Source organism: Xyrauchen texanus, unplaced genomic scaffold (assembly GCF_025860055.1).
Source record: "Xyrauchen texanus isolate HMW12.3.18 unplaced genomic scaffold, RBS_HiC_50CHRs HiC_scaffold_112, whole genome shotgun sequence".
Classification (NCBI taxonomy): Eukaryota; Metazoa; Chordata; class Actinopteri; order Cypriniformes; family Catostomidae; genus Xyrauchen; species Xyrauchen texanus.
In genome coordinates, this window is record NW_026265454.1 from 790 (window position 1) to 15,401 (window position 14,612).

A 14,612-nucleotide genomic window follows, 5' to 3' on the forward strand; every position below is an offset into this window, starting at 1 on the left:
ACCCAAGTGTGGGGTAACAGGCTCCCTCACATCCTTTTTTTTATATACTGAATTTGAATCGAAACAACCTTCTGTGATGATTTCTTTTCACAAAAATGGTGTTGCTCCATTAATATTCAATAAATGTTTTTGACCTTGGTACATTTGAAATGATGCGAAATGCTCTATTGTTGTGCATGTGACACATAGCCTTATATTAGATAACTTTATTAATTACAAGCATCTATATAACTTGGCTTGAGTTGGATTGGGCAAACTAGCAGTCCACTAGAGAGAGACAACTCACCACAAAAGAAAAAACGGACTTCAAAACCTCTAATAAATACATGCATGTCAGCGACAAAACAAACGAGTTTTCGGAAACACTTACAACCAATGTCAATAGCCGACTTATATTTAGCAGTAGTCATCAGCCAATCATGAGCAAGATTATAAATAATGACCCCGCCCACTTTGACATCAGCCTCGTTAGCGCAGTAGGTAGCGCGTCAGTCTCATAATCTGAAGGTCGTGAGTTCGATCCTCACACGGGGCAGGTCGCACTTTTCACACTTCACCAATTTAGTTAAGCATTTGTGGCAACATATTTGAATCTTGCACTCATTAAAGCTCGAACAGTCAGAACTATAGGGCACAACGGAGTAAAAGGCTTCTTTGATTGGACTTTGTCCCAAAACAAAAACGACCACAACAGTTTCCAAAACACCTGTTTGTCACTATATATACACTGGAACATTTTCCTGTTCCAAGATATTTGTGCTTGTGGCGTCTATAGGTTGATTTTGAGGCAATTTGATCTCGTTTTTTTTTTTTAAACGTTGCAAATTTATATAGCTAATGAACATCCATTTTCAGACAAAATACAAATGTATCATTTTCTGTGTTGTTTAAGGTCATTCAATCAAACTTTTTTCAATAACTGTCCAATAAGAGTAAGGGTAGTATTTGGGGTAAAAAGCACCCCTGTTGTATGGACTAAAGGCTCTTATTAAACACATTGTTTTTTCTTAAGTGGGGGAATCTGATATGAAAAATATTCAAAGTGGGCTCACGTTGACTCATCCAAACATAATAGAGATTAGTTTGTGTATAGAATACTTGAGAACTGTTATAATATGCCAAAATGTGTTTGAAATTAACAGGATATTCTTGACTTTTTTCAGAAGTAGTTATTTTGAGCAAGCTTAATCTTAATTTGTCACTTGCACCTGACAGCACCTTGCTGTCTCAAACGTATTTGCATTAGATGACAAATGGATCCCTATAACTATTGCCTGAGTGTCTACACAATATCACTTTAAACCCCCTAGGGGCTTTTAACCCAAGTGTGGGGTAAAAGGATCCCTCACATCCTTTTTTTATATACTGAATTTGAATCGAAACAACCTTCTGTGATGATTTCTTTTCACAAAAATGATGTTGCTCCATTAATATTCAATAAATGTTTTTGACCTTGGTACATTTGAAATGATGCTAAATGCTCTATTGTTGTGCATGTGATACATAGCCTTATATTAGATAACTTTATTAATTACAAGCATCTATATAACTTGGCTTGAGTTGGATTGGGCAAACTAGCAGTCCACTAGAGAGAGACAACTCACCACAAAAGAAAAACGGACTTCGAAACCTCTAATAAATACATGCATGTCTGCGACAAAACAAACGAGTTTTCGGAAACACTACCAACCAATGTCAATAGACAACATATATTTAGCAGTAGTCATCAGCCAATCAGAGATTTTAAATAATGACCCCGCCCACTTTAATATCAGCCTCGTTAGCGCAGTAGGTAGCGCGTCAGTCTCATAATCTGAAGGTCGTGAGTTCGATCCTCACACGGGGCAGGTTATGGCAAGCCGATTTAACTTTTATTCATTTCCAGGATATGAATTCTTGATATCAACAATTCAATTTTCACTAGTTAAAATGATAGTTATTGATATCAGGAATTCGATATCTACTAGTAACAATGGAAATTTTTGATATCAGATATTAAATTTCCACTAGTAACAATGCTAATTCTTGATATCAACAATTACATTTGTACTAGTTAAATCCTTATTCTAGATATCAAGAATTGTATTTCAACTAGTAAAATCTATAATTCTTGATATCTGTAATTGTATTTTCACTAGTGAAATGTCACCATAGGCTGCCATTCAAAATAAATTGTTGATATCAAGAATTGATTTCTTACTAGTTATAATTCGAATACACATATCAGCTTTGTATTTATATCATTTTTGATATCAATAATTACATTGTTACTAGTAAAAATGTGAATTCTTGATATCAAGAATTACGTGGTTACTAGTAAACATTTATATTCTACATATCAACAATTGAATTGCTACTAGTAAAAATGTTAATTTTTGATATCTGAAAATGTATTTATGATATCAACATAATTTCAGATATCTAAAATGGCTTTCTTACTAGTAACAATCACATTCATGATATCAGAAATGAACATTGTCACTAGTGAAAATGGAATTATTGAGATCAAAAATGAACATTGTTACTAGTAGCAATTCAATTGTTGATATCAAGAATAGACATTTCAACTAGTGACAATTGAATTCTTGATATCAAAAATAAAGGTTTTTACTAGTACGAATTGTATTTCTGATATGTGAAATTGGAATTTCAACAAGTAAGAAATCAATTCTTGATATCAACAATTGATTTTGAATGGCAGCCTATGATGACATTTCACTAGTGAAAATACAATTACAGATATCAAGAATTATAATTTTTACTAGTTGAAATACAATTCTTGATATCTAGAATGAGCATTTAACTAGTAAAAATGTAATTGTTGATATCAAGAATTAGCATTGTTACTAGTGGAAATTTAATTTCTGATATCAAAAACTGCCATTGTTACTAGTAGATATCGAATTCCTGATATCAATAATTATCATTTTAACTAGTGAAAATTGAATTGTTGATATCAAGAATTCATATCCTGGAAATGAATAAAAGTTAAAACGGCTTGCCATAGCAGGTCGCACTTCTCACACTTCACCATTTAGTTAAGCATTTGTGGCAACATATTTGAATCTTGCACTCATTAAAGCGCGAACAGTCAGAACTATAGGGCACAACGGAGTAAAAGGCTTCTTTGATTGGACTTTGTCCCAAAACAAAAACGACCACAACAGTTTCCAAAACACCTGTTTGTCACTATATATACACTGGAACATTTTCCTGTTCCAAGATATTTGTGCTTGTGGTGTCTATAGGTTGATTTTGAGGCAATTTGATCTGGGGTTTTTTTTTTTTAAATTTTAAGTTGCAAATTTAAGTAGCTAATGAACATCCATTTTCAGACAAAATACAAATGTATCATTTTCTGTGTTGTTTAAGGTCATACAATCAAACATTTTTCAATAACCGTCCAATAAGAGTAAGGGTAGTATTTGGGGTAAAAAGCACCCCTGTTGTATGGACTAAAGGCTCTTATTAAACATATTGTTTTTCTTAAGTGGGGGGAATCTGATATGAAAAATATTCAAAGTGGGCTCACGTTGACTCATCCAAACATAATAGAGATTAGTTTGTGTATAGAATACTTGAACTGTAATAAAATGCCAAAATGTGTTTGAAATTAACAGGACATTTTTGACTTTTTTCAGAAGTAGTTATTTTGAGTAAGCTTTATCTTAATTTGTCACTTGCACCTGACAGCACCTTGCTGTCTCAAACGTATTTGCATTAGATGACAAATGGATCCCTATAACTATTGCCTGAGTATCTACACAATATCACTTTAAACCCCCTAGGGGCTTTTAACCCAAGTGTGGGGTAACAGGCTCCCTCACATCCTTTTTTTTTATATACTGAATTTGAATCGAAACAACCTTCTGTGATGATTTCTTTTCACAAAAATGATGTTGCTCCATTAATATTCAATAAATGTTTTTGACCTTGGTACATTTGAAATGATGCTAAATGCTCTATTGTTGTGCATGTGATAAATAGCCTTATATTAGATAACTTTATTAATTACAAGCATCTATATAACTTGGCTTGAGTTGGATTGGGCAAACTAGCAGTCCACTAGAGAGAGACAACTCACCACAAAAGAAAAACGGACTTCGAAACCTCTAATAAATACATGCATGTCTGCGACAAAACAAACGAGTTTTCGGAAACACTTACAACCAATGTCAATAGCCGACATATATTTAGCAGTAGTCATCAGCCAATCATGAGCAAGATTACAAATAATGACCCCGCCCACTTTGATATCAGCCTCGTTAGCGCAGTAGGTAGCGCGTCAGTCTCATAATCTGAAGGTCGTGAGTTCGATCCTCACACGGGGCAGGTCGCACTTTTCACACTTCACCATTTAGTTAAGCATTTGTGGCAACATATTTGAATCTTGCACTCATTAAAGCGCGAACAGTCAGAACTATAGGGCACAACGGAGTAAAAGGCTTCTTTGATTGGACTTTGTCCCAAAACAAAAACGACCACAACAGTTTCCAAAACACCTGTTTGTCACTATATATACACTGGAACATTTTCCTGTTCCAAGATATTTGTGCTTGTGGCGTCTATAGGTTGATTTTGAGGCAATTTGATCTCGTTTTTTTTTTTTAAACGTTGCAAATTTATATAGCTAATGAACATCCATTTTCAGACAAAATACAAATGTATCATTTTCTGTGTTGTTTAAGGTCATTCAATCAAACTTTTTTCAATAACTGTCCAATAAGAGTAAGGGTAGTATTTGGGGTAAAAAGCACCCCTGTTGTATGGACTAAAGGCTCTTATTAAACACATTGTTTTTCTTAAGTGGGGGGAATCTGATATGAAAAATATTCAAAGTGGGCTCACGTTGACTCATCCAAACATAATAGAGATTAGTTTGTGTATAGAATACTTGAGAACTGTAATAATATGCCAAAATGTGTTTGAAATTAACAGGATATTCTTGACTTTTTTCAGAAGTAGTTATTTTGAGCAAGCTTAATCTTAATTTGTCACTTGAACCTGACAGCACCTTGCTGTCTAAAACTTATTTGCATTAGATGACAAATGGATCCCTATAACTATTGCCTGAGTGTCTACACAATATCACTTTAAACCCCCTAGGGGCTTTTAACCCAAGTGTGGGGTAAAAGGATCCCTCACATCCTTTTTTATTTTTAATACTGAATTTGAATCGAAACAACCTTCTGTGATGATTTCTTTTCACAAAAATGATGTTGCTCCATTAATATTCAATAAATGTTTTTGACCTTGGTACATTTGAAATGATGCTAAATGCTCTATTGTTGTGCATGTGATACATAGCCTTATATTAGATAACTTTATTAATTACAAGCATCTATATAACTTGGCTTGAGTTGGATTGGGCAAACTAGCAGTCCACTAGAGAGAGACAACTCACCACAAAAGAAAAAACGGACTTCGAAACCTCTAATAAATACATGCATGTCTGCGACAAAACAAACGAGTTTTCGGAAACACTACCAACCAATGTCAATAGACAACATATATTTAGCAGTAGTCATCAGCCAATCAGAGATTTTAAATAATGACCCCGCCCACTTTAATATCAGCCTCGTTAGCGCAGTAGGTAGCGCGTCAGTCTCATAATCTGAAGGTCGTGAGTTCGATCCTCACACGGGGCAGGTTATGGCAAGTCGATTTAACTTTTATTCATTTCAGGATATGAATTCTTGATATCAACAATTCAATTTTCACTAGTTAAAATGATAGTTATTGATATCAGGAATTCGATATCTACTAGTAACAATGGAAATTTTTGATATCAGATATTAAATTTCCACTAGTAACAATGCTAATTCTTGATATCAACAATTACATTTGTACTAGTTAAATCCTTATTCTAGATATCAAGAATTGTATTTCAACTAGTAAAATCTATAATTCTTGATATCTGTAATTGTATTTTCACTAGTGAAATGTCACCATAGGCTGCCATTCAAAATAAATTGTTGATATCAAGAATTGATTTCTTACTAGTTATAATTCGAATACACATATCAGCTTTGTATTTATATCATTTTTGATATCAATAATTACATTGTTACTAGTAAAAATGTGAATTCTTGATATCAAGAATTACGTGGTTACTAGTAAACATTTATATTCTACATATCAACAATTGAATTGCTACTAGTAAAAATGTTAATTTTTGATATCTGAAAATGTATTTATGATATCAACATAATTTCAGATATCTAAAATGGCTTTCTTACTAGTAACAATCACATTCATGATATCAGAAATGAACATTGTCACTAGTGAAAATGGAATTATTGAGATCAAAAATGAACATTGTTACTAGTAGCAATTCAATTGTTGATATCAAGAATAGACATTTCAACTAGTGACAATTGAATTCTTGATATCAAAAATAAAGGTTTTTACTAGTACTAATTGTATTTCTGATATGTGAAATTGGAATTTCAACAAGTAAGAAATCAATTCTTGATATCAACAATTGATTTTGAATGGCAGCCTATGGTGACATTTCACTAGTGAAAATACAATTACAGATATCAAGAATTATAATTTTTACTAGTTGAAATACAATTCTTGATATCTAGAATGAGCATTTAACTAGTAAAATGTAATTGTTGATATCAAGAATTAGCATTGTTACTAGTGGAAATTTAATTTCTGATATCAAAAACTGCCATTGTTACTAGTAGATATCGAATTCTGATATCAATAATTATCATTTTAACTAGTGAAAATTGAATTGTTGATATCAAGAATTCATATCCTGAAATGAATAAAAGTTAAAACGGCTTGCCATAGCAGGTCGCACTTCTCACACTTCACCATTTAGTTAAGCATTTGTGGCAACATATTTGAATCTTGCACTCATTAAAGCGCGAACAGTCAGAACTATAGGGCACAACGGAGTAAAAGGCTTCTTTGATTGGACTTTGTCCCAAAACAAAAACGACCACAACAGTTTCCAAAACACCTGTTTGTCACTATATATACACTGGAACATTTTCCTGTTCCAAGATATTTGTGCTTGTGGTGTCTATAGGTTGATTTTGAGGCAATTTGATCTGGGGTTTTTTTTTTTAAATTTTAAGTTGCAAATTTAAGTAGCTAATGAACATCCATTTTCAGACAAAATACAAATGTATCATTTTCTGTGTTGTTGAAGGTCATACAATCAAACATTTTTCAATAACCGTCCAATAAGAGTAAGGGTAGTATTTGGGGTAAAAAGCACCCCTGTTGAATGAACTAAAGGCTCTTATTAAACACATTGTTTTTCTTAAGTGGGGGGAATCTGATATGAAAAATATTCAAAGTGGGCTCACGTTGACTCATCCAAACATAATAGAGATTAGTTTGTGTATAGAATACGTGAACTGTAATAAAATGCCAAAATGTGTTTGAAATTAACAGGATATTTTTGACTTTTTTCAGAAGTAGTTATTTTGAGTAAGCTTTATCTTAATTTGTCACTTGAACCTGACAGCACCTTGCTGTCTCAAACGTATTTGCATTAGATGACAAATGGATCCCTATAACTATTGCCTGAGTATCTACACAATATCACTTTAAACCCCTAGGGGCTTTTTACCCAAGTGTGGGGTAACAGGCTCCCTCACATCCTTTTTTTATATAGTGAATTTGAATCGAAACAACCTTCTGTGATGATTTCTTTTCACAAAAATGATGTTGCTCCATTAATATTCAATAAATGTTTTTGACCTTGGTACATTTGAAATGATGCTAAATGCTCTATTGTTGTGCATGTGATACATAGCCTTATATTAGATAACTGTATTAATTACAAGCATCTATATAACTTGGCTTGAGTTGGATTGGGCAAACTAGCAGTCCACTAGAGAGAGACAACTCACCACAAAAGAAAAAACGGACTTCGAAACCTCTAATAAATACATGCATGTCTGCGACAAAACAAACGAGTTTTCGGAAACACTAACAACCAATGTCAATAGCCGACATATATTTAGCAGTAGTCATCAGCCAATCATGAGCAAGATTACAAATAATGACCCCGCCCACTTTGATATCAGCCTCGTTAGCGCAGTAGGTAGCGCGTCAGTCTCATAATCTGAAGGTCGTGAGTTCGATCCTCACACGGGGCAGGTCGCACTTCTCACACTTCACCATTTAGTTAAGCATTTGTGGCAACATATTTGAATCTTGCACTCATTAAAGCGCGAACAGTCAGAACTATAGGGCACAACGGAGTAAAAGGCTTCTTTGATTGGACTTTGTCCCAAAACAAAAACGACCACAACAGTTTCCAAAACACCTGTTTGTCACTATATATACACTGGAACATTTTCCTGTTCCAAGATATTTGTGCTTGTGGCGTCTATAGGTTGATTTTGAGGCAATTTGATCTCGTTTTTTTTTTTAAACGTTGCAAATTTATATAGCTAATGAACATCCATTTTCAGACAAAATACAAATGTATCATTTTCTGTGTTGTTTAAGGTCATTCAATCAAACTTTTTTCAATAACCGTCCAATAAGAGTAAGGGTAGTATTTGGGGTAAAAAGCACCCCTGTTGTATGGACTAAAGGCTCTTATTAAACACATTGTTTTTCTTAAGTGGGGGGAATCTGATATGAAAAATATTCAAAGTGGGCTCACGTTGACTCATCCAAACATAATAGAGATTAGTTTGTGTATAGAATACTTGAGAACTGTAATAAAATGCCAAAATGTGTTTGAAATTAACAGGATATTCTTGACTTTTTTCAGGAGTAGTTATTTTGAGCAAGCTTAATCTTAATTTGTCACTTGAACCTGACAGCACCTTGCTGTCTAAAACTTATTTGCATTAGATGACAAATGGATCCCTATAACTATTGCCTGAGTGTCTACACAATATCACTTTAAACCCCTTAGGGGCTTTTAACCCAAGTGTGGGGTAAAAGGATCCCTCACATCCTTTTTATTTTTAATACTGAATTTGAATCGAAACAATCTTCTGTGATGATTTCTTTTCACAAAAATGATGTTGCTCCATTAATATTCAATAAATGTTTTTGACCTTGGTACATTTGAAATGATGCTAAATGCTCTATTGTTGTGCATGTGATACATAGCCTTATATTAGATAACTTTATTAATTACAAGCATCTATATAACTTGGCTTGAGTTGGATTGAGCAAACTAGCAGTCCACTAGAGAGAGACAACTCACCACAAAAGAAAAACGGACTTCGAAACCTCTAATAAATACATGCATGTCTGCGACAAAACAAACGAGTTTTCGGAAACACTACCAACCAATGTCAATAGACAACATATATTTAGCAGTAGTCATCAGCCAATCAGAGATTTTAAATAATGACCCCGCCCACTTTGATATCAGCCTCGTTAGCGCAGTAGGTAGCGCGTCAGTCTCATAATCTGAAGGTCGTGAGTTCGATCCTCACACGGGCAGGTTATGGCAAGCCGATTTAACTTTTATTCATTTCCAGGATATGAATTCTTGATATCAACAATTCAATTTTCACTAGTTAAAATGATAGTTATTGATATCAGGAATTCGATATCTACTAGTAACAATGGAAATTTTTGATATCAGATATTAAATTTCCACTAGTAACAATGCTAATTCTTGATATCAACAATTACATTTGTACTAGTTAAATCCTTATTCTAGATATCAAGAATTGTATTTCAACTAGTAAAATCTATAATTCTTGATATCTGTAATTGTATTTTCACTAGTGAAATGTCACCATAGGCTGCCATTCAAAATAAATTGTTGATATCAAGAATTGATTTCTTACTAGTTATAATTCGAATACACATATCAGCTTTGTATTTATATCATTTTTGATATCAATAATTACATTGTTACTAGTAAAAATGTGAATTCTTGATATCAAGAATTACGTGGTTACTAGTAAACATTTATATTCTACATATCAACAATTGAATTGCTACTAGTAAAAATGTTAATTTTTGATATCTGAAAATGTATTTATGATATCAACATAATTTCAGATATCTAAAATGGCTTTCTTACTAGTAACAATCACATTCATGATATCAGAAATGAACATTGTCACTAGTGAAAATGGAATTATTGAGATCAAAATGAACATTGTTACTAGTAGCAATTCAATTGTTGATATCAAGAATAGACATTTCAACTAGTGACAATTGAATTCTTGATATCAAAAATAAAGGTTTTTACTAGTACTAATTGTATTTCTGATATGTGAAATTGGAATTTCAACAAGTAAGAAATCAATTCTTGATATCAATAATTGATTTTGAATGGCAGCCTATGGTGACATTTCACTAGTGAAAATACAATTACAGATATCAAGAATTATAATTTTTACTAGTTGAAATACAATTCTTGATATCTAGAATGAGCATTTAACTAGTAAAAATGTAATTGTTGATATCAAGAATTAGCATTGTTACTAGTGGAAATTTAATTTCTGATATCAAAAACTGCCATTGTTACTAGTAGATATCGAATTCTGATATCAATAATTATCATTTTAACTAGTGAAAATTGAATTGTTGATATCAAGAATTCATCTCCTGAAATGAATAAAAGTTAAAACGGCTTGCCATAGCAGGTCGCACTTCTCACACTTCACCATTTAGTTAAGCATTTGTGGCAACATATTTGAATCTTGCACTCATTAAAGCGCGAACAGTCAGAACTATAGGGCACAACGGAGTAAAAGGCTTCTTTGATTGGACTTTGTCCCAAAACAAAAACGACCACAACAGTTTCCAAAACACCTGTTTGTCACTATATATACACTGGAACATTTTCCTGTTCCAAGATATTTGTGCTTGTGGTGTCTATAGGTTGATTTTGAGGCAATTTGATCTGGTTTTTTTTTTTTTTTTAAGTTGCAAATTTAAGTAGCTAATGAACATCCATTTTCAGACAAAATACAAATGTATCATTTTCTGTGTTGTTTAAGGTCATACAATCAAACATTTTTCAATAACCGTCCAATAAGAGTAAGGGTAGTATTTGGGGTAAAAAGCACCCCTGTTGTATGGACTAAAGGCTCTTATTAGTGGTGCTTGCAAAGCATCACTATTGTAATCTCACATACTTATTAGTGGTGCTTGCAAAGCATCACTATTGTAATCTCACATACTTATTAGTGGTGCTTGCAAAGCATCACTATTGTAATCTCACATACTTATTTTTATTTTTATACTTTTTATTATTCTATCTCCGTACAAAACTTCGGCACCTAACTCGTCCCGCACCGTTTGGCGTAGACCCACGAATGAGGTGTCAAATCGAACGGCCTATTGAGGACACGTGTGCTATGACTTTTATAAGCGATCGGAGTACGGTAATTGCCCCAGGGGCAAAAAAGCGCCGAAAAATCCCATAGACTTAACATTGCGACAAACTTTGACGCGTCACAGCTCCGAGCGAGGATTTCAGCAGAAACGTGTGATTTGCCACATTTGAAGAGGCTGGCAGGCTCTGTAAGAGCATACCTCAAAATGGGGTAAAAGTTGCACCCTGGGGGCAGGAGCTGCCCAAAAATGCCCCAATTGACTTACAATGGTGTAGGACGGCCCATGAAATGAAATGGCATTGGGATTTGTATTCAACATAGCTCTGGATCACAGTGTCATAGAGACAATGGGGCGGGCTCATTTTACTCAGACGACCAATCAGTATCTCAGGATCATTTTGAATCTATCAAGCCACGCCCTAGCAACAATTTAGAGCACCTTAGCAACAAGTCCCATACACTTCTAATGAAAGACATCAAAGGGATATCTCCGGATAGAAGTTTCATAGAAACACAAGGGTGGTCTCGTTTCACTCGGGGCAGCAAACAGCCAATCATGAATCACCTCAACACTTCCTAGCCCCTCCCTAGCAACCATTGTCGAGCACCTTAGCAACCAAAATCCATAGAGGATATCTTCCATTCTGAATGTCACAGAGGCATGGGAGTTGGTTTATATCATTCATACTGACAAGCAGCCGTTGGAGATTAATGATTGGCAGCTGCCAAGCCACTCCCTAGCAACTAAACAGAGTACCCTAGCAACCCTTTAGCAGTAACTATATCTCTGCACCAGAAAATCAGAGAAACTTCTGGGTTGATTTATTTCAATCAGGATGGCAAGGACACTTCATTAGTATCACTAAGGTAACTGCCTAGCAACCAGATGGGGTTACCCTAGCAACCGAGTAACAAATCACATATCTCTGCATCAGAAAAGCGTAGAGACTTCCGGGTTGACTTATTTCAATCAGGATGGCAAGGACACTTGATTACTATCACTATGATTACTGCCTAGCAACCAGATGGGGTTACCCTAGCAACCGAGTAACAAATCACATATCTCTGCACCAGAAAATAGTACTGACTTCCGGGTTGATTTATTTCACTCAGGATGGCAAGGACACTTCATTACTATCACTATGGTAACTGCCTAGCAACCAGATGGGGTTACCCTAGCAACCGAGTAACAAATCACATATCTCTGCATCAGAAAAACGTAGAGACTTCCGGGTTGACTTATTTCAATCAGGATGGCAAGGACACTTGATTACTATCACTATGATTACTGCCTAGCAACCACATGGGGTTACCCTAGCAACCGAGTAACAAATCACATATCTCTGCACCAGAAAATAGTACTGACTTCGGGTTGATTTATTTCACTCAGGATGGCAAGGACACTTGATTACTATCACTATGGTAACTGCCTAGCAACCAGATGGGGTTACCCTAGCAACCGAGAAACACATCACATATCTCGGCACCAGAAAAGAGTACAGACTTCCAGGTTGATTTATTTCAACCAGGATGGCAAGGACACTTCATTAGTATCAATATGGTAACTGCCTAGCAACCACATGGGGTTACCCTAGCAACCGAGTAACAAATCACATATCTCTGCATCAGAAAAGCGTAGATACTTCTGGGTTGACTTATTTCAATCAGGATGGCAAGGACACTTGATTACTATCACTATGGTAACTGCCTAGCAACCAGATGGGGTTACCCTAGCAACCAAATAACAAATCACATATCTCTGCATCAGAAAAGCGTAGAGACTTCGGGTTGACTTATTTCAATCAGGATGGCAAGGACACTTGATTACTATCACTATGATTACTGCCTAGCAACCAGATGGGGTTACCCTAGCAACCGAGTAACAAATCACATATCTCTGCACCACAAAATAGTACTGACTTCGGGTTGATTTATTTCACTCAGGATGGCAAGGACACTTGATTACTATCACTATGGTAACTGCCTAGCAACCAGATGGGGTTACCCTAGCAACCGAGAAACACATCACATATCTCGGCACCAGAAAAGAGTACAGACTTCCAGGTTGATTTATTTCAACCAGGATGGCAAGGACACTTCATTAGTATCAATATGGTAACTGCCTAGCAACCACATGGGGTTACCCTAGCAACCGAGTAACAAATCACATATCTCTGCATCAGAAAAGCGTACATACTTCTGGGTTGACTTATTTCAATCAGGATGGCAAGGACACTTGATTACTATCACTATGGTAACTGCCTAGCAACCAGATGGGGTTACCCTAGCAACCGAGTAACAAATCACATATCTCTGCACCAGAAAATAGTACTGACTTCCGGGTTGATTTATTTCACTCAGGATCGCAAGGACACTTGATTACTATCACTATGGTAACTGCCTAGCAACCAGATGGGGTTACCCTAGCAACCGAGAAACAAATCACAGATCTCGGCACCAGAAAAGAGTACAGACTTCCGGGTTGATTTATTTCAACCAGGATGGCAAGGACACTTCATAAGTATCACTATGGTAACTTCCTAGCAACAAGGAGGGGTTACCCTAGCAACCAAATAACAAATCACATATCTCTGGATCAGAACATCGTAGAGACTTCCTGGTTGACTGATTTTACTCTGGATAGCAAGGAGACTTGATAAGTATCACTATGGTAACTGCCTAGCAACCACATGGGGTTACCCTAGCAACCGAGTAACAAATCACATATCTCTGCACCAGAAAATAGTACAGACTTCCGGGTTGACTTATTTCAATAAGGATGGCAAGGAGACTTCATTAGTATCACTATGGTAACTGCCTAGCAACCAGATGGGTTTACCCTAGCAACCGAGTAACAAATCACATATCTCTGCATCAGAAAAACGTAGAGACTTCTGGGTTGATTTATTTATGACCATAATTTTTGTTCTTTTCAAGCATGCTATTTCACGAGTTTTGCCACGGCAAGCACCACTCACATTTTCTTCAGGAAATGTACCTATCTAGTTTTTATTTTTCTTCTTTTTATTATTATTCTATCTCCGTACAAAACTTCGGCACCTAACTCGTCCCGCACCGTTTGGCGTAGACCCACAAATGAGGTGTCAAATCGAACGGCCTATTGAGGACACGTGTGCTATGACTTTTATAAGCGATCGGGGGTACGGTATTTGCCCCAGGGGCAAAAAAGCGACTGAAAAATCCCATACACTTAACATTGTGACAAACTTTGAGCGTCACAGCACCGAGCGAGGATTTCACAGAAACGTGTGATTTGCCACATTTGAAGAGGCTGGCAGGCTCTGTAAGAGCATACCT

At 35.5% G+C, this 14,612-nt stretch overlaps 6 non-coding genes across 6 annotated transcripts; all 6 read left to right on the forward strand.

The window, feature by feature from the left end:
* Positions 1-462: 462 nt before the first annotated feature.
* Positions 463-535, forward strand: trnam-cau (transfer RNA methionine (anticodon CAU)). Its single transcript has one exon. It is a non-coding gene; the product is annotated as a tRNA-Met (tRNA).
* A 1,239-nt stretch (positions 536-1,774) lies between these two features.
* On the forward strand, positions 1,775-1,847 carry trnam-cau (transfer RNA methionine (anticodon CAU)). Its single transcript has one exon. It is a non-coding gene; the product is annotated as a tRNA-Met (tRNA).
* A 2,412-nt stretch (positions 1,848-4,259) lies between these two features.
* trnam-cau (transfer RNA methionine (anticodon CAU)) lies at positions 4,260-4,332 on the forward strand. Its single transcript has one exon. It is a non-coding gene; the product is annotated as a tRNA-Met (tRNA).
* Positions 4,333-5,575: 1,243 nt separating this feature from the next.
* On the forward strand, positions 5,576-5,648 carry trnam-cau (transfer RNA methionine (anticodon CAU)). The gene has a single exon. It is a non-coding gene; the product is annotated as a tRNA-Met (tRNA).
* A 2,405-nt stretch (positions 5,649-8,053) lies between these two features.
* Positions 8,054-8,126, forward strand: trnam-cau (transfer RNA methionine (anticodon CAU)). The gene has a single exon. It is a non-coding gene; the product is annotated as a tRNA-Met (tRNA).
* A 1,240-nt stretch (positions 8,127-9,366) lies between these two features.
* trnam-cau (transfer RNA methionine (anticodon CAU)) lies at positions 9,367-9,448 on the forward strand. Its single transcript has one exon. It is a non-coding gene; the product is annotated as a tRNA-Met (tRNA).
* Positions 9,449-14,612: the final 5,164 nt, after the last annotated feature.